Source organism: Carassius auratus, chromosome 9 (assembly GCF_003368295.1).
Source record: "Carassius auratus strain Wakin chromosome 9, ASM336829v1, whole genome shotgun sequence".
Lineage (NCBI taxonomy): Eukaryota > Metazoa > Chordata > Actinopteri > Cypriniformes > Cyprinidae > Carassius > Carassius auratus.
The window spans coordinates 29,845,677-29,871,293 of NC_039251.1; the positions used below are offsets into that span (position 1 = coordinate 29,845,677).

General features: G+C 36.5%; 1 pseudogene; it reads left to right on the top strand.

Moving 5' to 3' along the window:
• LOC113108986 (activating signal cointegrator 1 complex subunit 3-like) lies at positions 1-19,131 on the top strand (annotated as a pseudogene).
• Positions 19,132-25,617: the final 6,486 nt, after the last annotated feature.

Genomic DNA, 25,617 nt, shown 5'->3' on the forward strand with positions numbered 1-25,617 from the left:
TTGCAAATGTACATTTATGTTCATTAAGAAAAACAGTAACATTCGTAAAAACGGTAACAACCTCATATTAAAAGGGTCAAATTTAAATAATCTGACTCTGACTTTTTTTTAATTATTATTAACCATTGGTCATCTGCAGTATCACACAATTAGATCATGATAAGCGAAGGAAAAACTATTCATACTGTAACAACTCACTACCATGCTAAAATGTATGAATATACAATGGTATTTGTATGAAAAACAATTTAAATACAAATGTTATACATGTAAAAATTACTAATATAATACATTTCCATGTGTATATCCCACATTTCTGCCACAGTCCCATGGTACAGTTAGTGTTACTACAGTAAATCCATGTAAACGCCTTCTAACGGGATTGATCATGGCTCCTGTTTATTGTGTTGAGATCATCGGCGCTGTTTCATCTGGCTTTAAACTAAATCACTGAGACATTTGTGTTCTTCAGTGAATTCAGACGCTTCTTGCCGGATCTCACAATGCTGGTCATGTGATCGAGACCGATCAGAATGTAAATGCATCTGCTTGCGCCGAGCGGATAATTGGTCCATGTGGTTCCGTTTACGCACAGCCCTCCTTATTCTGTTACTTCTTCCTTATTTGGTTTTATTATAAGAGTCTTCAAAACAATCTCTATTGTACATAACACTATATAAATAAAGGTAACTTGACTTTATTTGAAAATATGTACTTTTTCTCTGACTTCACAGGTGAGGACAGAGGGCCGGTTCTAGAGGTCATTGTGTCCAGAACCAACTTTACCTCATCTCACACCTCTAAACAAGTGTGAATAGACAGGATAGAAACCCACCACAATACGCAACCGGCATCTATTAGCTCATCTCAGATTCCACACACATAACCTTTTAACATTACATCCCTATCTATTACATTTGACGAAAGACTTGATATCCAAATCGCTTTTGGAATCCGTCCATAGACTGATATATACAGTATTGTTCAAAATAATAGCAGTACAATGTGACTAACCCGATTAATCAAGGTTTTTCATATATTTTTTTATTGCTAAGTGGCAAACAAGTTACCAGTAGGTTCAGTAGATTCTCAGAAAACAAATGAGACCCAGCATTCATGATATGCACGCTCTTAAGGCTGTGCAATTGGGCAATTAGTTGAATTAGTTGAAAGGGGTGTGTTCAAAAAAATAGCAGTGTGGCATTCAATCACTGAGGTCATCAATTTTGTGAAGAAACAGGTGTGAATCAGGTGGCCCCTATTTAAGGATGAAGCCAACACTTGTTGAACATGCATTTGAAAGCTGAGGAAAATGGGTCGTTCAAGACATTGTTCAGAAGAACAGCGTACTTTGATTAAAAAGTTGATTAGAGAGGGGAAAACCTATAAAGAGGTGCAAAAAATGATAGGCTGTTCAGCTAAAATGATCTCCAATGCCTTAAAATGGAGAGCAAAACCAGAGAGACGTGGAAGAAAACGGAAGACAACCATCAAAATGGATAGAAGAATAACCAGAATGGCAAAGGCTCAGCCAATGATCACCTCCAGGATGATCAAAGACAGTCTGGAGTTACCTGTAAGTACTGTGACAGTTAGAAGACGTCTGTGTGAAGCTAATCGATTTTCAAGAATCCCCCGCAAAGTCCCTCTGTTAAAAAAAAGGCATGTGCAGAAGAGGTTACAATTTGCCAAAGAACACATCAACTGGCCTAAAGAGAAATGGAGGAACATTTTGTGGACTGATGAGAGTAAAATTGTTATTTTTGGGTCCAAGGGCCACAGGCAGTTTGTGAGACGACCCCCAAACTCTGAATTCAAGCCACAGTACACAGTGAAGACAGTGAAGCATGGAGGTGCAAGCATCATGATATGGGCATGTTTCTCCTACTATGGTGTTGGGCCTATTTATCGCATACCAGGGATCATGGATCAGTTTGCATATGTTAAAATACTTGAAGAGGTCATGTTGCCCTATGCTGAAGAGGACATGCCCTTGAAATGGTTGTTTCAACAAGACAATGACCCAAAACACACTAGTAAACGGGCAAAGTCTTGGTTCCAAACCAACAAAATTAATGTTATGGAGTGGCCAGCCCAATCTCCAGACCTTAATCCAATTGAGAACTTGTGGGGTGATATCAAAAATGCTGTTTCTGAAGCAAAACTAAGAAATGTGAATGAATTGTGGAATGTTGTTAAAGAATCATGGAGTGGAATAACAGCTGAGAGGTGTCACAAGTTGGTTGACTCCATGCCACACAGATGTCAAGCAGTTTTAAAAAACTGTGGTCATACAACTAAATATTAGTTTAGTGATTCACAGGATTGCTAAATCCCAGAAAAAAAAAAATGTTTGTACAAAATAGTTTTGAGTTTGTACAGTCAAAGGTAGACACTGCTATTTTTTTGAACACACCCCTTTCAACTAATTGCCCAATTGCACAGCCTTAAGAGCGTGCATATCATGAATGCTGGGTCTTGTTTGTTTTCTGACAATCTACTGAACCTACTGGTAACTTGTTTGCCACGTAGCAATAAAAAATATACTAAAAACCTTGATTATTCTGGTTAGTCACATTGTACTGCTATTATTTTGAACAATACTGTATACATATATATATATATAGGCAAATGAATATTTTCAGGATCGGTGCTCCTTCCTCTTCTCAGGTTTGATGTGATTTACATATGATTCACGGCAGTTCAAATCAAGCCAAAAGAAAAATCTTGGCCCTCAAATGGTATATTTAATGTTGAATGTAATTGATGGGTCTTGTTTCGGTGGAATCATGCTCGACTTGCACCCATAATGATTAGGAATGAAGTCAAATAACGATATTATCTGTAACACTGTACTAACGGTGCTATCATTTTCATCCTTTTTCCATTACAGATAGCTGACCGAACGTTCTGCAAGGGTCTATAAATAAGCAGCACCCCTCTCCCAGCGTGTAGCAGCATGTTGGCGCTGTGGCCGCATCAGGACAGACTGCAGTGGTTATGTAAACGTTGTTTTACTATTGCTGAAATGTCACCCTGCTAGACAGACGGGCAAGGAAGGGCTGGGGGTCTCCATAAATCTGACGTGTGCTGTTTGGACTGAGGCGCGTCTCTAGCTGCCCAATCCATTATCCAGCCCTTTAAATATGTGCACACACGCACCCGGGCCCGGGCCACTTGTGTGAGAGCGCAGTTGTGGGACAGGGGACAATGACAGGCTGTAATTACCCCCAGATGGGCCACTCTGTCAGGCACACAGCCAGCTGGGCACTCCATCTCTCGTCTTTCTCTGCATCTTCTCACTTTCTGGAACTGTTTTTCTTGCTTTGTTTTGTGGCCTCGTCCTTATTCATCTCTTTCTGTGTCTCTTTCAGGTGGGAATGTTTAATTTCCGGCCCTGTGTTCACCCGGTGCCATTGGAGGTTCACATTCAGGGCTTTCCGGGGCAGTACAATTGCCCTCGTATGGCCAGCATGAATAAACCGGTCTTCCAAGGTAGGCCACAAGAAGTAGCATCATGGTAACAAGTAGTAAGGAAATTATCATGCAGAAATGCGAATTTTGTAATCATGTACTCTTCATTTCAAGTGTTCTAAATGATACATTTGTGTGACCAAAATTTGATCATTTGTGCCACAAGCATGAAAAAGAATGGAAGAAATTGTGACTCTCAGTATGGCGGATATTGATGGATGTCCCACCTTAAAGGGATATAAGATGATGTTGAGGAATGTTGGTAACAGTTTTTGGTCACCATTGACTTCCATCGTATGGAAAATAAATGCTATAGAAGTCAGTGGAGTTACACATTCTTCAAAATATATTTTGTGTGTGTGTGTTCAGTAGAAGAAATAAATTCATAGAGGTTGAGTATGAACAACTTGAGATTGAGTAAATTGTAACAAGATTCAAATGTGGAGGTGAACTGTCCCTTTAAAGTAAAAAAAAAAAAAATAATAATAATAATAATAATAATAATAATTCTCTAGAACAGACTCTTTTTGAAGCCTTATGATGTCACATTTCCACCATAGTATTAACATCAAAAAATAGCATAAAACATTGTAACAGACCTTTAATGTAGATTTTTTATTTTTTTTTATTTACACATGTAAGACTAAACTCTGTGTTATATAGCCTTGTCATGCCATTAAATTCCAGAAAACTATTTAAAGCTGATGTGTGAGTTTTTATAATACAGTAATTACAATGGCTGAGGGAGTGACATCAAATTTAATATAATCCAGCTCTTGATATTGTTTTCTTCTTTTTGAATGTCATTATAATGCATTTTAACTTTTGCTGTTGGGTCAAATGAAAACATAAAATCGTGTTTGTTCTAGTTTCCATTAATCACTTGAGAAGTTTACCGAACTATGATGGTTTCCGTTTCTAAAAACCTCCTAAATCTTAAAAGGATCCATACTCATACACTTAAGTTCTTAATTTAATTAGTGTCCATTTGCCATCATTGTCCAGTTTTATTGCTGATTTGAAATATGCTATTGGAACACAATCTTGGCAAACCGTTTTAGAGATTTTGGTCCTTCCCATTGGAGTGCAGTAGATGGGAGCACCAGACATGTAACAGTGATATGGCCTCCAGGTGAACTGACTTGCCTTAAAGCAACTCCAGATAAATTACAAATTATTCTAAGTAAAAATGTCACTTTATTTTATCATACTGTATTGACTTTGTTGACATTGTTGTTTTATCCAGATCTTCCATTCATTTTGATCTGCTTAAAGGTCCCTTTCTTCGTGATCCCATGTTTTAAACTTTAGTTAGTGTGTAATGTTGTTGTTAGAGTAAAAATAATATCTGTAAAATTCTAAAGCTCAAAGTTCAATGCCAAGCGAGATATTTTATTTAACAGATTACGCCTACAAAAAAGCAGAACCTGATTTTACCAAGTGAGACATGTTTCTGGGACAACATCGTTGTTGACCCTGGAACAACATTGTGATTAACCAATCAGATTTGAAGAACCAGTTTTTAGATTTTGTGAAGTTTACGCTTAAAATCAGTGTTTGGTGCTTGTACATCAGTGTCATTCATCTATCATTTCCTCTGATTTTAGGGATTACTCATGGTTAAGGTTAGGTTTAGGTGTAGGGATATGGTTAAGAATATATTTTTGGAGTAAAATGTTGTTCCAGGGTCAACAAAATATGTTGACCTTGGAACACATCGAACTTGGCAAAATCAGGACGTGCTACAAAAAACGACCCGCTTGGACTACATCCCTCTAGTTCCTGCAGTAATGACGTCATAAAAAACTTTTTTTGACTAACCTCCACCCACATGAATACACAAAAAAGGGGGCGTGGTCTTGTTGCGCTCCGACGGAGAAGAAGGAAGAGCTGCGTTTGTGTTCGACATGTCGTCTGAAAAGCTGTCCAATCATCTTTCTTTGGGCTTCCCAGGGACACTGTACTTGGAGATTAATGGTTGCAATTTATGTTTAACTCGTTTCCCGAAAATTATAATCCACATGTAAAACTATGTGCAGCACATTTTGCTGAGGACAGCTTGCTGAGGACAACTTGCTCAATCTCAATCAGTTTAATGCCGGATTCGCACAAAGATTATTCTTGAAAGACGGAGCAGTTCCCTCTTTGTCTGGAGAAAGCGTTGTGTAGTGTATTTTATTATTTAAGTTGGTGCGTTTAACAGTTTCTGTAACTTACTACACAAAGGGCAACGCTGTTTAGCTTTGTTAACTAGATGTTAGGGCTGTGCAAAAAAACGAATGCGATTTTCATGCGCATCTCGTTAGTAAAAACGCTCCTGTGATTACAAGTTCATCTCCAGCACGTGCGTTCTAGCCCAATCACGTTACTAGGAGGGCAGCGCGCGCTCAGCAGCTGTCGAATCACAACACAGGAACCGCTGGCACAATCAGTACTCGTTACGTATTTCTGAAGGAGAGGCTTCATAGAACAAGGAAGTCATCAGCCCGTTTTTATGACAGTGAAAACAGCGGTATACAGATAGGTGAATTGTGTGAAAAATACTATTTTTTTTACACGCGAAACATGAACACATGTTATATTGCACACTGTAAACACAATCAAAGGTTCAAAAAATCGCGAATACCGGGACCTTTAATTCATATTTGGATTTAGATCTCAGTCTTACACTGTGTTTTTCCACTGTCCTGCATCCATCCGCACACATTCTCCTACCAAACCGCTCCTAATATTTGTCTCATAGTGCCGGCAGCCACAACTCACAGCTCTGGACCTCATTGCATTTCTGGCTACGGAAGACAACCCCAAACAGTGGCACACCAGGATGAGAGAGAGGTCAGAAGTCATCCTCAACAGTGCTGATACGTAATCATGTAACCATGTACTGTTGTTACTTCCACTCTCTTCTGTCTTATATTCCCTTTGCCTCAATTCCCCATTCTGAAGAAGCTGAGTATCTCTTCATCTGTGAATACAGTACGGCTCAGCGCAGATTCTGGTGCAAAAGCCTGTGTCATCTCTCATTAAATTCCTCTTTCCGTTCCACTGCATGCCTTCAGATCATTTCAAGATGTGAACAAACAGCTTTTTTCTTCTTGCCATCACAGATGTGTGCTAATATTTTCAAAGCACTCGATTAGAGAGCCAGTCAGAAAAAAAAGGAATGGTTTTCTCATCCCAATCACAAAGTAATCACATAAAGACTGCAGCCTTACGGAGGTGATAATTTCTTTAATAGTTTATGCATGGTATGCATTTAAACAGTACAGAGAGCGGAAATACATTATTAATACACACATACACACACATTCATGTCACCAAACTGCCTTTTAATGTTGAAGTGCAGAAGTCACCAATTAGTGAACCACGGTTCAGGAGATTGGTTCCATTCGGACAACTAAATGTCTACCATAAATATAAATATAGCAGTTTTTGTATTTTCCCTACAGAGAAATCTGAAAAGGTGCATTTTTGTCCTTTTCCACAGTGTATTTCCTTATGAATCATCTTACAAAACAGTGAATTAGTTAATTGAATCTAGTGTTTGTTGGTTCTTGTGCACAGCAGAGAACAGCACTAATAAGCAATGTGCAATCTGTACATTTTGTAAAAATGTAAATGTAAATATATATGCAAATTAACAATTTACAAATTGCACATTGCTTATCAGTGCTGTTCAAATCCAAAACTTTTGGAAATTATTCTGAGTTGATTTTCAATTTAATTTGTGTTTTCGAATCCTTATTTCTAAAAACAATAATTGTGTGCCTCTATAAATACTGGAACTGAGAAGAAGAAAAAAATAAATAAAACAAAGACATGTTTATGAGGACATAATTTCACATTTTAGCAAGTACTAAAATATACACACATATCAATTCAATTGGTAGAGACAAATAAAATAATGAATGAAATTGAATCAAAACCCTTTTTTTTAATTTCGCTGTGCTGAAGTTACATTTTTAAAAATGTTTTAAAAATCTGATTTAAATAGTCTCTCTACTAGAGAGTCCTTGGAGTGGTCCTTGGACTTTCAAATCCCAATTCCTCAGAATTAAAGAACAGGTTTATGTAGAATTAATTCTATAGTGTATTTTGTATGTAACAGTATATGACAACTCCCTCAGTATGATTCTTAAAGGGATAGTTCAGCCAAATATTGCAATTTGTATGAAACATATATTTGGTTTGACTGTTTGAATTGTGTTGAGCAGCAGGCTTTTATGAGGCAGATACTGATGTTAGTGATCGGTTTTTCTATTACACAAGCTGTGTGTAAAGGCATGCAGCCCCATAAAGCATGTTAATGCCTGTCTTTTATGAGCCCACCCTGTTAAAGACCCAGTTAAAGACATTACACATGTAACATGCAGAGAATAGGAAAGGATCCCTCTTAATACTTTTATATCTGTGTAGGACAAAAAAAAGAAGTAAGATTCTGTCATGTTTTAGGCTATCAGCTTTCATTATTATTATTCATTACTTTTTACTAGTTCCAAACATGTAGTTTGATGTCATTTATTTGATTATTTATTTATTTATTTTATACTTTTATTTAGGAATGATACATTAAGTTCATCACAAGCGACAGTAAACCCTGTCATTTCCGTCATTAATATTCCAAAATAACAGTTGTGCTTTCTATTCATTGAAGAATTTTGAAAAAAGGGATTATGGTAATAAGCATTTCAACATTCTTAAGCACCAAATAGGCATTTTAGAATTATTTCAGAAAAATCATGTGATGCTGAAGACTGGAGTAAAACCTGCTGGGCATCACAGGAATACATTGCATTTTATCAAAATGCTATTTTAATAATAATAAGATTTTACAATTTTACTGTTTTTCAATTATTTTTGATGTAATAAATAGCAACGTCTATCAAGGACATTTCTTACTGACTTGCATCTTTTCTACACAAATATGTTTTTAAAAAATATAAGTCTTAAGATGAAGGAATATATATTCTTTTTAAAGATTTTTTTCTTTATTTGTATTCTTTTTTTATATATACTGGTATTTTGTGGAAAATAGCATAATTAAGATTCTTCGAAAATTCTCTTTCTTTGTTCCATTGAAGGGGAAAAATAACGGCGATGAGAGAGAGCGTTTAGATTTTTAGAAGAGCTGTTCCTCGGCTGTAGGTTCACGCGCGTGAGCTGCATGTGCTGATAGCTGCAGCTCCAGTGATATACGGGGCGTCCCGCTGATTCACTGCACTGAAGCGTGTAACGGCCTGAAACCCTGCTGTTTGAGTGACAGCCGGCTGCCGTTAGCCGTCCATCTCACATCTAACAGCACTTCCCTCCATTTGTTCCCACTGCCGCCCGTCCTAACATTTCCAACTCGTTCTATTTTTTCTTCTCTTTTTTCATGAAAGTGCATTATAGGTGTTGTGTTAGATGAACGATATCAGCAGCACTATAAGAGAGTCAGACCTGAAGCTGACCCTGGCGTTTGGGATCAGGATGCATCATGAGCGAGACCTGAAGATGGTGGAGGAGCTCTTTGTCAACTGTAAGATCCAGGTGAGACCCGCTGTTAGGTGACGTGTGATTCACCAGCAGGTCAACCTTTTCCACGCTGACTCCCAAAGCGCTTTGGGATAAATTGAATATATGAACTAGGTTTGGGTAAATAGCTGTCAACTGAGAGATTATAAAAGAATCATAAATATACTCATGGAGAAGCTCCGTTGCCGTTTTTGAGTGATGAGAGATGAATTGATTTATTCAAATCAAATCCAAACGAAACGTTCTCCTTGATGCAGCTCGCTACTCTCCTGGGCTTATGTCTTCTGTGGCCTGGCTGTAAAAACATAAATGTTTATGTTGATATAATGCAAATGTGATATTTCATACATCAATATGATAGCAGTGCAAAAGCATTTAGCATGTGAAGCAGATCTGAAGGTCAGTTAGCACAGGGACTGCTCAGCAAGACTTAAAAATACTGTCAAATGTTATTACAATTTAAAGGTTTTTTTACATTTTAAAATGCTTATAAAAATAAAAAGCAGTTTCAGCATTATTTATCCAGTTTTCAGTGTCACATGATCCTTCAGAAGTCATTCTAATATGCTGATTTGCTGCTCAAGAAAAAAAAACAAAAAAACAGCATTTTGTATTATGGCAAAAGATTCCCATTCAAATAAAAATTCAGTTTGATCTACTTAAAGAGAACAGAAAGTATCATAAGTGGTCTTAATTATTAAAAGTCTTAATTATTTAAGAGGTCCTAAAATTGGGTTCAGACACCGAAATCATGATCATGATTATTAATCTTCAAAAGGCTAGTGACATAACATGCTGGAAGACAAAACATCGATCCCAGACATCGATCTTTTGTTGCAGATTGCCTGAGGTTGTCTTCTTGTAGTCCTCCATTTTCCTGATTTCTTTGACCCTGAGTAGATTAACAGTTCCAAACCCACTGAAACATCCCCACAGCATTACACTCCCCCCGCCATGTTTCACTCTGGAGACGCTCTTCTTTGGGTTGAGCACCTGTCCCGTCTTACTCCAAACCCCAGACTACATCTCTAAGACCAAAGAGCTCTACTTCTGTCTCATCTGACCAAAGGAGACGTTTCTAGTATACATAGTCTTCTCCAGGTCGTCCTACAAACTTCATTCTAGCTTAAAAGTGTCTTTTCTTTAGAAGAGGAGTTTATCTTGGTCAGCAACCTCACAGTCCATTCCTGTCCGGGCCTCTAGTGTCCGTCTTCATTTAGATATCAATCCCAGACTTGACTAAATCATTCACTAGTGTCTTGGCAGTTGTTTCGAAAGATACTAATCCTCATCTTACATCATGAGAAAAACTGTAAAACAGCTACAGCCCTACGAACAAAATATGGTGAAGTTACATTGAAATGACCCCCTACGCATTCCTTTGACTTCTCTCTAAGGTGTTAATTGCAACTAGCACGCTAGCATGGGGTGCAGACTTCCCTGCTCACCTGGAGATCATGAAGAGCACAGAATACTCTGACAGAAAGACTCACCGGAACTTGGATTACCCCGTAACAGGTAACATCTGTTTTTACGTTGTGTGTGTGTGTGTGTGTGTGTGTTTTCGCTGACTGTCCGATGTCATTGATCTCTATCATTTCCATTCCAGATGTTCTTCAGATGATGGGTTGAGCAGGACGGCCGCAGGTCCATGATCAGGGCAAGGCTGTTATCCTAAAGAAGGACTTCTATAAGAAGCCGTTCCCTGTGGAGTCTAGGTGTGTATAAAGCAGTAAATCTCTCTGTTTTATGTTAATACTGATAATGACAGAAGCGGTGTCGTTCCTGTGTATCTGCAGTCTTCTGAGTGTGTTCTCCGACTGCTTGAATGCAGAAATCGCAGCAGGCACAGTCACCTCAAAACAAGACGCCATGGATTACATCACCTGGATGTCCTTCTTACTCAGGCTGGTCATGAACCCCAGGTACTGCACATAAGCGTAGTTTTGAGTCTCATCAGTGACGTCGTATGGCTAGGATCCTTAGTAGTGGTCTGATGATACGTAGAAAGCAGGATGGCCAGTGTGATGCTGAGATCAGAGAAAGGCCACGTCTCATGTGGTGTTTATGAAGATATTTTATGCTGAGTGCTGGCAGCCAATAATCATGCTGACTTGGTCGATTATCAGAAGTTTGAGTATTAATTTAAATGTCTAGAGACTGCAGTAGGAGTCATAAACTAACAATAGACAAAATGGACTTTTACTAGTCTAGGTCAGTATTAAATTGTGCATATTCCAAAATTCTTAAAAGCACAGTATATAAATGTAATAAATCACCACTTTTATAACCACAAAAGTAAGACCTCAAGGTACCATCCAAAACGACAACAAAAAAATAAATAAAAAATCTGAAAAAAAGTTATTCTTAATAGTTTTTTTTTTTCAATCTACAGTTATCTATATCAAACATTAAGTAAAAAAAAAAAAAAATCCAGATAGTCCTGTTTATGACTTACTGTTAATACATTTGTGATTGAATCTCCATTAGGCTACGGTGTGTGTGTGTGTGTGTGTGTGTGTTTGTTTTAGTTTTTTGTTTTTAATGTGCGGGGGGCGGGCACATAGATATTCGAATACATTGCATGATATTCGATATCCGTTCTAATTGGATTTTTTTCAAAAGTGGGTGTTCCAATTGACTGTGTACCGATCACAATCGGCCGATAATCGCTTTGGGTTGATTGATCGGTGGTCTCTAAAAAGGCCGATCTCATAAAACCGATCTCAAGCTGATGATGCTGCTGTGAGAGGTTTGACTCGACATGCAGCGACACCGTCTCAGTCTCTGTCCGGCACAGGTCAAATAATTATAATGTTTTAGATCAGGTACAATTCATATTTCTTCATTAAATAACTGATAAAGTCATTAGAAAAAGTTTCTGTCAGACATAATTTCACAAACGGTGCGAATGAATCACTGCACGCTCTCTCTTTCTCTTTCAATGCGATTGGCTTCAAATCACATCATGTCTGCACTATCAGTGAGCTGCACGCTGCACAGTCGACACAGGGATATTCTGCACTGTCGAGGCAGTGTCGCATCATCACTAAAGTTTATAAATTGCATTTTTTCTTATTAATTCTTGCCATTGTTTAAAGCATTCAATGCTTGCGCATTTTCCTGAAGACCGTGCGCTCAAGCACACTCGCAGCGCACACACATAATAACGCCAGGTTCACATTACTCCGTTTGTAGTGCGTGTGTGTGGTGTGTATTGTTCTGTGCTCATGTTAATGGATAAAAGCGTTCTCACTGCACACACGGTTGTGGTCTGGCAGTGTGTTTAGAAGCAGTGCGTCTGCAGCAGTGCAGAGATCGTTTCAGCACCAAGTCTATCTTTTGCAGTGCTGCATGCGCTGAATTAAAGTAACAAGTAACAGAAAAAAAAAAAATTTGAAAAAAGCATTTTAAGTAACAATGTTTGGATTTAAAATCAAAATAATGGATAAATGTTGTGTTTGTGGTAAACATCCATAGATCAAGAACAGACTCCTGTGTGACTGAAAGTACAGTGTGTGCTGCTTCTGTACCACACATGGACTACACACACACCTCATCTCACACACAGCTCACAAAATCAGGCTTGCGCTGTGGAAGCTATTGTGCAACAATTACACGATTGTAAAAACAAAAATACAGTGCATGAAAAAATGGCCCCCTCCACCCCTTAAATCCTCTCACAAGAGTCCCCTAAGAGAGGAAGTCATTTTCAAAAATGAAATTCAGGTCCTGAGAAAATGACCAAAGAGCTTGGATCATGGATCATCATTATAAATAATTCGACATGATAAAAGAAGGCTTTTAAAAGATCTGGATCAGTGATCAGTTCGGCAGATACTGCTTTCTTTCTTTTTTTCTTCTTCTTTTTTTTTCAGTGACCATCCTGAAAGATCCTGATCGGAGCACCCCTAATATACATGTATGTGCACCTGGGTGGATGATGGCCGATATGAAGATATACAAAAATAAAATAAAAAAAAATAATGATAAATATTTTATATAATAAATATATCCCTTTCTTTTTTTTCTTCTTTTTTCTTTTTTTTTCTTTTTTTTTTAAGAAAAGCATTACCACATGCACATAATGTATGTGTTTTGATGTCTAGAGGTTGGAGTATATTGCTCTTCAGATAAACAAATAGAAAATAGTCTGGCTCAACAACTCAAACAAACAAACAACGTGAATTCATGCTAAATTCGAATTACGACTTGTTTTATTAATTGGCCTAGTGGGAAATCGGAGCTGTTGGGTGAAGCCGCAGTGACCGGACTGCAGCAGAAGACAGAACAACATCTTCAACCGCTTTCACGGGGCTCATTACTTTCTGTGTTTCCATGGCAACATCATCGCTGGCCACTGTGGCCACAGTCCAGCCCGACAGTTTACACCTCCGTCACAAAACAAGGGCTAAAAGATCACACACACACCAGCCTCGCAGGGTCATATAGGGCAGCGCAGACATCTGCCATGAATAGGAGAAGATGATTCCAGAACATTCCACTGACATTTGCACGCCTGTCAGGCCACATTAAACATAAAGACCTGTCTGTGCCCTCTCCTTACTGCAAACACCCACAGCCCAGAAACACTCGCTGGGTCCTCAACGACTCGAATGACTGAGGTAATCAAGCTCTTTATATGGGCCGGATTCTACACGTCTTCTTTTATAGTTCTTCCCCTCAAGTCCACTTATAATCTTAACCAACAGTCGTAACTGAGTTTTTTAACGTCCATTTTTACACCCTTCTTCCTGACCTTACAATTAAACGAACTCTCATGCTACCGTACCTTTAAGATTATGTCAATTATATATTACCACCAGCTCTACTGCGAAATACTGAACAGGTGTTCACATTGGAGTTTAGTTTCAAGACTAGATCTGTTTTGTTGTTGTTGTTTTTGTTTGTTTTATACATATATAGTTTTTGCTGGCCTTATACAAGCCTTAACTTCACTTTTCAACAATTTAAGGGGAAGTCATGCCCTCTTCAAATAAATTGTTACCGTATATTTTTTCTGAGCCTATGGGCAGATATTTGTCCCTGTTTTAATTATTAACTTGCTTTATTTTGTTCATATTCAGATCTCACTGGAAAATAAGACAAATACTGACAAACATCACTTTTTGCAGTGAGATCAGAAGGTGAATAAATATAGCTATGTATGGAAGCAGTTATTCAAACCTTGAAGTCTTCTTTATTATTAATAATATTATTATTATTTATTTTGAAAAAAAAATAAACAAAATTATGAAGTTCAGTAGGAAGTTGTATTTTCAAACTCTGAAGTGTTCCATATATAACTGAGTGGGGTCACACTTAATTTTTTAGGTCCAGTTATCACTATTAACTACAACTTTTGCCTCAATAAACCTAATTACTGCATATTAATAGTTAGTATGGTAGTTGTTAAATTTAGATATTGATTAAGGGATGTAGAATATGGTCATGTATAATACGTTCCTGTACAAATGTGCGCTTTTTAGACATTTACGCCTAGAGAACATACAGATGAATTGTGTTCCCTTGCATTTGTTTCTTAAATGGTCTTTTCTTGGCTGTAAAAGGGTCTTTAAAGAGTCTTCATTTCAGAGGTGTTTAAGGAACGCATGCAAAAGCCCTGCTATTAGAATAGTGTGTCGTTGGGTAATGATAATATGTGAAGGTTGATGTCCATGGAGAGCATTTTAGTTAGTAGGCAACTCATAGGTTTTGTTCTTTTCTTAATGTAACAACAGCATGTTTCCAGTAAGGTTGTGTGTTAATAACAGGGCACGCTGGCTCCATTTGGCACATCTCCATCAATCTCTGTGGCTCTGTGGCACAGTATCCTTGACATCAGCCGTGATTGACTGGAGCCGAGCGGCTCCACAAGCGGACAGGATCCCCAGAGATCTCATAAAGACCTCACATCAGACTCCCTGAGACAGGAGCTAAATGATGCTAACACTAATGGCAGCGATTTAATCAGCCGTATAGGTGTTCACTACGACACACACACAACAGGCTGAAAGAAACACATCCCTGCGGTGTCGAATGATGCTATTTATAATGCCTTAATATCATTCAGTACTGACATTCACAATCAAAGAGGTCTCATGAAGAGATCTTGTAAAATTAAAGAGTTAAATTTCCTAAAAAGTGTTGTAAGTTTTCTTTGACAGTCATTTGACAGTTTAAACACTATTTGTGACCCTTGACTGCTCATCAGGGTAAAAAAAAAATCAAATTGAGATTTATGCACAGAGAGCTGCATAAATCGTTTTTTGTTGTTGTTGTTGTTGTTTTCTGAGGGTGCAAAAATCTAAATATTGAGACAATCGTCTTTAACGATCTCCAAATGAAGTTCTTAGCAATGCATATTACTAATCAAAAACTAGTTCTGATATATTTGCGTTAGAAAATTGACAAATATCAACATGGATCATGATCTTTACGATATTCTAAGGATTTGTGGCGTAAAAGAAACATCTAATTTTGATGTATAAGACCGGTTTTGTTCCAGGGTCACATTTGTACTTTTATCTAGTCATACAAGCTACATATTAATACCGTATTTTTCGGACTATAAGTCGCACCTGAGTATAAGTCGCATCAGTCCAAAAATACGTCATGTCGAGGAAAAAAAACATATATAAGTCGCACTGGACTATAAGTCGCATTTATTTAGAACCAAGAACCAAGAGAAAACATTACCGTCTACAGCCACGAGAGGGCGCTCTGTGTTTTCAGTGTAGACTACAGGAGCACTGAGCAGCATAGAGCGCCCTCTCGCGGCTGGAGAAGGTAATGTTTTCTCTTGGTTCATTTCTCTTGGTTCATGTTAAATTAATTTTGGTAAATAGGTCGCACCTGGCTATAAGTCGCAGGACCAGCCAAACTATGAAAAAAGAGCCACTTATAGTCCAGAAAATACGGTATTTTAAACTGAGTACGATGGTTTCTGTTCCAGTAAGCTGTTGCACACCTTACAAAGTTACACATTTTTCCACGTTTTCTAAAAATATATTTATGATTGAACAAATCTGAAATCAGCATTCATGTCTAAACTTGTTAAAAATGCTTAACTGTAACAACATCTGTTTATCTTGTTAATATGCATTACCTTAGAGGTTTGCATTCCCACAACCCAACCAGATTTTTTGCACCATGGGATTAAATATCCCTAACAATCTAACAATATCCTGTTCCCGACGTCCGTTTAGAACAGCATATCTGCTTTTTATTCTTATTGACCACTGGTACAGCACACACTCGTGTTTTGCACGTGCTGCACGCATGCTTTCAGCCTCATGTGTTTTATTTGCGGTGTCTGTTCAGAACGATGATCAGAGCAGGCTGTACCGGAGGTAAATACACGGCCCTCAGACAGAACAGCAGGTTGTCCATGAGTGTCAGAGAAAAATAAGGATGGAGAAAAGTGTGGATGCTCTGTCCTTGATGGATGTTCAACTCGGTTTTGCTTAACCTCCAATTTCAAATGACAGATGTTGTTTTTTTTTTATTTTTCTCTCTGCGACACTTTTCCCTATTATGTTGTAAATGTTCTACGATTTGCATCCTGACAAGACGAATAGGCCTACAATTTTTGAGGCCTACACCATTTTTATTTCCCTGGCACTTTTTTTGCCTTCTGTGTTACAAATTTTGTTTTTCAAGATAATTCATATAAATTCAAGACTCATGACATGACGTAAAATAACACTATTTTGTTAGCCTACATTTTTATTTGTTAGCGTATCTCTCTTTCTTTCAGTAGCAGAAATTTAAATGTGAGATTCTGGAAACAAGATCTTAAATTTAAAATCATTATGAACCCTTATTTTTTTTTTTTTTTTTTTTTTTTTTTTTATATATTAAGCAGCACCCCTGTTTTCAACCTGAAGATGTTTCTTGAGCAGAATGATTTCTGAAACTGGAGGAATGATGCTGAATATTCAGCTTTATCATCACCGCAATAAATTCTTATGTATGTCTACTCAAATTTATGCAAGCTTCATTCAAAAACCTAAAATAAATCTTACTAGATTTTTGAATGGTGAATGGGAATGAATGCAGATTTTCATTTATTTGTAACCTCTATTTATCCAGACACCAACAAATTCTTGTTTACTTATCTATATTTATTATTAAATGGTCTGCTAATGCATACTATATTATAATATGCATAATGTGTTTAATAACAAATAAAAATATGATTTAAATCAATATATTATAAATATTATTCTTTAATCAGTGTTAAATTATGGCAACCAATGGTTTTCTTTAACCGAGTCATGATGTTTGTTTGTTTTTATGTTTACCCTCAGCACTACAGTCAGGCTGATTATTAATGTAATTTTCATGACTGTTTCACCGATACTTGCTTTTCACTTTCATTTCATCAGCAATATGCATATTGTCTGTTTGTATTTTAACGAAAAGCCATATTTTGCAAATTGGATTGGATTTTTACATGTTTAAATCTATGGTGTGTAGCACCTACAGCTCTGCATATCTTTCTGAAGAAATGAATGAAAAATAAAACAAGGTAATTGCGACTTTTTACTCCTTTTTTCGGAATTGCAGAATTCTGAGAAAAAAAGTCAGAATTGCGAGATATGAACTTGCAATTATGCGGAAAAAAAGACAGTCAGAATTGCGACTTTATTCTCAGGCAGAATTACCGCAAATACCTTGTTTTATTTTTAATTCAGTGGCAGAAACGGGCTTCCATACATATCATGATTAGCGTGTTTGATTGTAAGGGTTAGAGAGAGGGTGTGAAACACACTAGTTTACTGGGTTTGCTAGTTTAAGGGTGTAAACTAGCTATCTCTTAAGAGCAGCTTTTGAACTGTGAAATAATGTGAAGCTTTGACAAATTCAGAAAGCGTCTGTAGACATGAGGCCTTTTAGTCAAAGACATGTCCTTCTCACACACACACACACACACACACACACACACACACACATCAGGCCTCCTGATCTTCATGACACTTCTCTCCACCTGTTAACTGCTTAGAGATGCTCACATCGATCCAAAAGCTGCTCTGCAAAGGATCCTTCCTTACACGAGGCATTAAAGAATAGCAGTGTGAGTGTGTATGTATGGACATCTGATCATTATTTACATGAACCTCTTTATTTACATGTCCCCATGATGTGTTTTTGCGAATTATTAACACACACAGATCATGTACAATATCCAGTGCTCGTGTGCTGAAACAAATGAGCAGTTTCTAGAGAATACATCAGTCTTTTTTTTTTCTTGCTCATACAGCAGGAGAAATGTTTGAGTTAATGAAGTGCATAGTTGTGTGTGGATCTCATGTGGTTGCTCTTAGAGCTTTGCAGAGCATGGAAGTGATTTTTGCTCTCCAGCAAATCTGGAAATGATTTTGCGTCACAGCGATGCTTTTCTGGAGGTGTTGTGTTGTTGTATGTACACCCAACTGTATAAATGTATAGCATTATATACCAAGCATTTCTTCCTGAATTTCACCTAGTTAGCAAAGATGAGAAATAGTTTGTTTTGTTTCAGAAGCTGTGTAAATAAACTCTTTTTTTTCTGGAGGACCGCCAAGGAATTTCATCTTTGACCTGCCGCTGTCCAGCTGTATTTTGACCTCTGGTGTGTTAATCAGTGACCGTCTTGTTTTGTTCAGGACGAGCACACCATCGAGCCGCTGAGGTACGACCGGATCCTACTATTCCCTGAAACACCAGACCAGTCACATGAAGCCAGAGCTGCCCGTCCAAGAGCTGCTGGCCATCCTGTCGGTGAGCAAACATTCGTTTTGAAAGGATCCACTCTTTCCTCTCATCTTCTGACCACTGATGCGTTCAGGGACGGTGCACTTTAAACACCAATGCATCACCACCTTCACTGGCCAACATCCTGACACCGTTAATGATTACTCCACGAGTCCAGTTTGGATACAGCTCAGCACTCACACACACACATAATTGCACCCCTAGGGTTGGTGTGAAAATTAGCAGCTCTTTACGTTCGCCTCATTAGAGTGCCGCCCCTCTTGGCCCCGCTCTCACTGATCGCGGCCATAATTGAGACATAAAGGCTTTTCACACTTCACTGACGTCCTCACGACATGACATCTGTCTCATAGAGGCACTGCGGACCTGATGGAAACTCTCCGAGAATATTGTTAAAACATGTTCTTGAACACTTCTTATAGAGCGTGTGAGATCAGAGACAGAGAAACTCGAATATATAAAAGTAATGGGGATGTGCTTAAAATATAAATTCCACAAATCTTACTTGAAATACCAAATTAGGTGAGATCTGAAATCCCGTAAGCCATTCTGTCAATTTATTTAATATTTATTTATTTTTTGGTTTTGGATGTTATTGTTATTATATTACATTTAATGTATAATTTTAGACATGACACCAAATATTGATAACAGGGTTGAAATTTAGGGGTTAAATTTAGCAGGAACAGTCGGGTCAGGAAGAAAATTTTTCTAAGTGAAAAAAAAAAAAATAGTCCTGCCCAGACCTAAAAAATGTGGAGTCTGTAAGATTGTTTTGAAAGAGAGGAATATATTTATTCAGCACACATTAAAGAACCTGTATGTTGTTATAAATAATTTCATCAAATTCAGTGCATTCAAATAAACTATCTCTATTCTTTATGAACACTTTTTTTTTTTTTTAATATTAAGCAGCGCCCTGTTTTCAACCTGAAGATGTTTCTTGAGCAGAATGATTTCTGAAACTGGAGGAATGATGCTGAATATTCAGCTTTATCATCACCGCAATAAATTCATATGTATGTCTACTCAAATTAATGCAGGCCTCATTCAAAAACCTAAAATAAATCTTACTAGATTTTTGAATGGTGAATGAGAATGAATGCAGATTTTCATTTATTTTGAACCTTTATTTATCCAGACACCAACAAACTCAATTAAATAAATGAAGCAATTTATATAATTTTTATATGTCGAATGAGCAGCATTTTTGTCCAAAGTTTAAGCTTTGTTATTTATTTTCAAATAAATGAAAATTATTAATTTTTAATTTAAAATAATAGTTGTATTATTTTACGCAACTTTTAATTGTATACACTGAAGTAAAGTTTTCCACTCAGATCTGTTGTTGATGTTTGGGTATTATTTAACATGATTAAATCATTTATTCAATTAGTCATAAGATTATATATATATATATTTATTTTTTTTGCTTAATAAAATGTTTCTTCATAAAAGCCCATTGCAACTTCCAATATATATATATATATATATATATATATATATATATATATATATATATATATATATATAATTGGAAGTTATTTTATATAGAAACAGTATAAAATATAGTGATGCTATTTAAAAAGTTTTACAAAAAAGTTGGTAACACTTTAGTATAGGGTCCAATTCACAGTAATAACTAGTTGCTTATTAGCATGTCTATTATTAACATATTGGCTGTTTATTAGTGATTATAAAGTACATATAATGGATGACATTCATAATCCTACCCAATACCCTAAACTTAACAACTACCTTATAAACTATTAATAAGCAGCAAATAAGGAGTCAATTGAGGCAAAAGTCTTAGTTAATGGATAGTTAATAGTGAGAATGGGACCCTAAAATAAAGTGTGACCAAAAAGTTTTTTTTTTAGAGAATAAAATGCTAATAGTAAACTTTCCCGAGGTGAATGTAAGGGGTGGTCAATGTAAAGTTGTATGAAAAAAATTACAATTAAATGAAAAACAGTCTAAATTTGTGGTTTTGTTTAATATTGTTTTTCTGTTAATTGTGGCTTCCAGTCCAACATAGCAGAACACGTTGCTTATCTTCCTTCTATAACGTTCTGCTCTCTGTGGATAATAATACAGGTTTTTAACCTGTGATGCCATGTACTATTTCTTGAAGATATCATCTTACAAACCCAGATAAAAGATAAGTCCTATTATCGGTTAATTTAGTATATAAAAGTTGCACTTTTGTTATAATTGCACAAGCAGCAATAAAGCATTTTACAAACAATCATTCCTGAGATTAACTATAACCTTTCTGAAAGAATGAAAAAGAAAAGAAGCCATCAGAGACTGTGACCGCCGTGTGACCTGGGCAAACAAACTAGTCCAGAACATCTCAGATTTCCTGATGTTAAAGACATCGCCACAAATGCTTCATCTGCTGAACTGGTCAAAATACAGAAGGACTGAGAGATGGGAGAAGGTTTTGAGTCATGCCTGTGAATTTTAATGCCGGCGTGTTTGTGTGTCAGTAATAGGAAAAGAGCACACGTTAATGTGGTAATGATGCCTGAGGCAGCAGGGATAAATCACTGATCCTCACAGTTATATGTTTCCCGCTTGATTATCCACTTACCACTCCGTCATTACAGCGAGCTGTCTACCGCTCACACTGGTTGCTTAACAAAAGCATGACATGAGGTGGGCAGGACCCCCTATTTTCACTCTAACCAGTCTTTCAATAGCAACAAATGACCCCTCCGCGTGACGCCTCCCCCATCAGCCCCTCATTCACCCTTATTGTCCTCTAATTACCGTGGAAGGGTTCATAATGAGACACCAAGTCAAGGCCGGCCCTCACAGCTACACGAGCTCCCCCCGTCCCAACACAATGGTCTTGACCTTCTCAGTTTATCCAGCAATTAAAATCATACATCAAAGCTATGAAGTGTTAAACTGATATTCAGTTCATTGTAGGTTATTATATATACATACATACATTTTGTTTATTATTTTTATGTAAATGTAGTTTGTCTGTGTCCAGTAGCTCTCAACACATGCTTTAAATAAAATGCATAAAACAAATAACAGAATTACAGAATAAATGTTCTTTAAAATACTTTTTATATATATATATATATATAAAAACATTAAAATATGAGTTTTAAACTAGATTTAAACTATTTAACTTTTATATAAAATGTTGTCGTTCTGGCTTCTTATTCGTTGTTGTATTGATGTTTAGCAGTGAACATGACAAGACGCAAGACACATTTCCGAAAGAAAGTACTCTTATCATATAAATAAATACATTATAACAGTAAATGTAATTTACTAGACTTTTTTTCAGATTAATTCTTTTCTAAGGTTGACCTCTCTTTTTATTGATTTGATGTATTTATTTTTAAGCCAGGTTTTGTAAGGCAGCCTGGAAAGTCACAGAAAGAGCAAACAGGCTTCTTAGCTCAAGGGACTGTAATGTTTCTCTCTCTGTAAAAGTCACCCGGTTGTAAAGAGTCAAACCTCTCCGTTTACATTCATCACTTTCCTTGTTTTCAAGATGTTTTAATAGTTACGTTTAGCAGTCATTGCTTCCTGATTCTCACTGAAATACCCTCTGTGTTTGGAGATGTTTTTTGGAGATGCAGTGCTGGATTTTGCGCATTATGACCATTATTTATTGTAGAGATCCAGGTTCGAATCCACTGTGAGACAACAGTGTGTCCCTGAGCAAGACACTTAACCCCTAGTTGCTCCAGAGGTGTGCGACCTCTGACATATATAGCTATTGTAAGTCGCTTTGGAAAAAAACGTTAGGTAAATGTCAAAATATCCTAACAGTTTAAATTTGTGATACCATTTTTCAGTCTTTAACAGAATAAAGTAGATTATTTGTGTATATTTATATAGTGCAAAATTAGAATAAAGCTCAAATTTATTGTTTGAATACTGAAATAGATTTTAATTTTTTAAATGTCTATTAATCAAAGAATCATTGTTTCCACAAAAATATGATTACAGTGATAATCAAGAAATGTTTTATGAGCAGCTAATTGCAATTTAGAAAATTCATGTGGCTCTGAAGACTGAAGTAATTATGCTGAAAAGTCAGCTTTAGCGTCACTGCAATAAAGTATACATCCAAACAGAAAACCATTCTTTTAAAATGTAATAATATTTCGTGTTAATATTTAATAATATCAAATACAGTGTTGGAGCAGGAAATGATATCAAAACAAGATTCCTTCTAAAAGATGTATTCACCAAAAAGTTGTTTTTGTGTGTACAGTATGTGTGTGCAAAAGCTAACAGTCTGTGAGACGGCATCCTAATGGTGCTTGGCAGTGGTGTGTTATTCTGACCTGTGGAAACAGACTCACAGTGCAACACTGAGGAAAAAGTGGCTCAAGTGTGGATATGATTTATGGATATTCTGCTGTCAGGTCGTTTGGAACGTCATAAAACAGTTGCCTCAAGGGCAGTCATAAAGAAGCCTGCACTGCCTGAGCTGAGCTGGCCAAGCAGCCTGATGTTGATTGTTCATGCCTGATGGCACACCTTCGGATCTGTTTGCAATTGGCTATGCCTGAGACCGCACTCTTGATTTTCTTCGGCCGGAGACTGGACAGATTGTCCACGCTGGCGGTCCGGCTCTGCCAATGGCTCATGTGTGTGTGTGTGTGTGTGTGTGTGTGTGTGTCTGGGAGTGATTGGCTATGCTTCTACTTGATGTGGTTACTTTTCTGGGTTCCCGCTGTGGCAGTGTTGCTGGCAGCCGCATGCATTCAGAGCAGTCGGTCTCTCACACAGCTGAGCTCATCCTCAGTGATGTCAGAGTATTAACCCTTCCTATGATGCCCAGCCAGGATGATTACATTTGAATATTTATTTGTGCTCTCTCTGCTCATGCCATGAATTTCAGCATATCACAGTGTGAGTTATTACAGGAAGTTGCATCACCATTCAAAAGGCTCTTTTATCTCTTATGTAAGGCATTTATTTAATAAATTATTAAATATTATTGGGTCATTCCATGTCAAATCGACCAAATGTCAGAAATTTCCCCAGCTCAAAATTTAGATTTTGCTAATGTTTTTTTATTTATTTGTTTGCTTGTTGTTGTTTTTTCTGAATTAAGATAAGCATGTATAGTCATGATAGCCCAAATATTTAATGTCATGGAGTAATGTTTACTGATTAATCTACTATTTGGTAGAAGGGGGTCAAAATGTCAATTTTCACCTGAGATTCAGAGCCAAATTACAGAGCGATAAAAATAGCTGGGTTTCCATCACCCTGCTTTTATGCACATTTTGAAGTATCGCATTAGAAACGAATAATGGAAATGCTGAATTTCAAATAAAAATGCCTTAATTGGCAAAAATGTGTTTACGCTCGCTTGAGGTGTTTTTTTATTTGTGTGAAAAAAGGGTTAATGTGAATAATGGGAGTAAATTCCTTCAAGTGCATCAAAAAAGTAATGTGATTTTTTTTTTCCACAGCATCTAAAATGTTATGTTCATTTGAAAATGCCCGAGCAAAGTCTGCAGCATCCACCTCCTAAAGCAATTATGCAACTATCTCCACAATTATCACATAGGTATTCTTTTTCAAAAGTTTGTGTGCCTATAACTCAAGAAGTATTAAATATATTTCTATATGGTTATAGATTACAGTTCTTAATTAACTTTTAATTTGGAATCTCCATTTTCAAGGCCTCACATTCTTCAGTCCCAGAGATATTGGGATGTCAATGAGGTTCAGATTGTTTGAAAATACCCATTTTGGATGGTCGCTTTTATATACCGCCGATACTTATTTTATTTAAACTAGAATATGTGAAGAATAAGTAATGTTGAAACTAGAAATCCGTTTTGTTTCTCTCTATCAAAACAATATGCATAGACATACCTGCAATATTAGCAAAATTAAAAATGTTAGTTGACATGGACACAGAATGACCCTATTACAATTACACATAAGTGTTTTGTTTTTGAATATATTTTGAAATGTAATTTATTCCTGTGATGGGACAGATGAATTTTCAGAATCATTACTCCAGTCTTAAGTGTTCTTCAGTCTTCAACCTTAGAAATTTATTTACCATTATTTTTTTTGTTGTTGTTTATTTATTTTATATTGAAAATTTCAAAAGACAGGCATGCTTTTAAAATAGAAATGCATCCACATTGAATGAAGGTATTATTATTATTATTATTATTATTATTATTATTATTATTATTATTATTATTATTAAACTCTTACTCCAAATAATGATAGTGTACATTGGATAAACACATTTTATCTACAAACTTTAAATCCAGAATCAAATTTCAGAATCAGAATTCAAATTGCTGTTTTGTTTTTTGCCAGTTTTGTAGTTCTCAAATATTTCATATTGTATCATCTTTTAAAGTTAGAAATATTTCAGATGCAAACAGAGATCATTAAAGCATCATTACAGGAGCTGTGAATATTTTCAAACAAAATAATTGATAATAGTTTCAGAAAAAACTACTTTCATTTCTTGTTGAAGCTCTGCACCAATAGACTGGTTACGGTCAGAACTAAACATCTGGCCTTCAAAGAAGCAGAGACTTCTCACAGTATCTTCTACCAGGGGTTTTTTTTTTTTTTTTTTTTTTTTTTGCCTGTTAGTCATTTAATAACTACAAATGAAACAGTAATTATTAATATCAATAATCAAGATGACCTTAAATTACCTTATCAAAATCGAATTAGAACACTGTCTTGAATAATAAATGAAAGAATCGGGCAGATAAATGCACTAGTCTGGATGACTAGTCACCCGTCCTTGTTTATTTTCAGTCCTCTGTTAATTATTAAGCTAGCTTTATTTTTCGCTATCTGAATGAACATTATTTGGTCTGCCTCTCTCTGTCCGTCCAG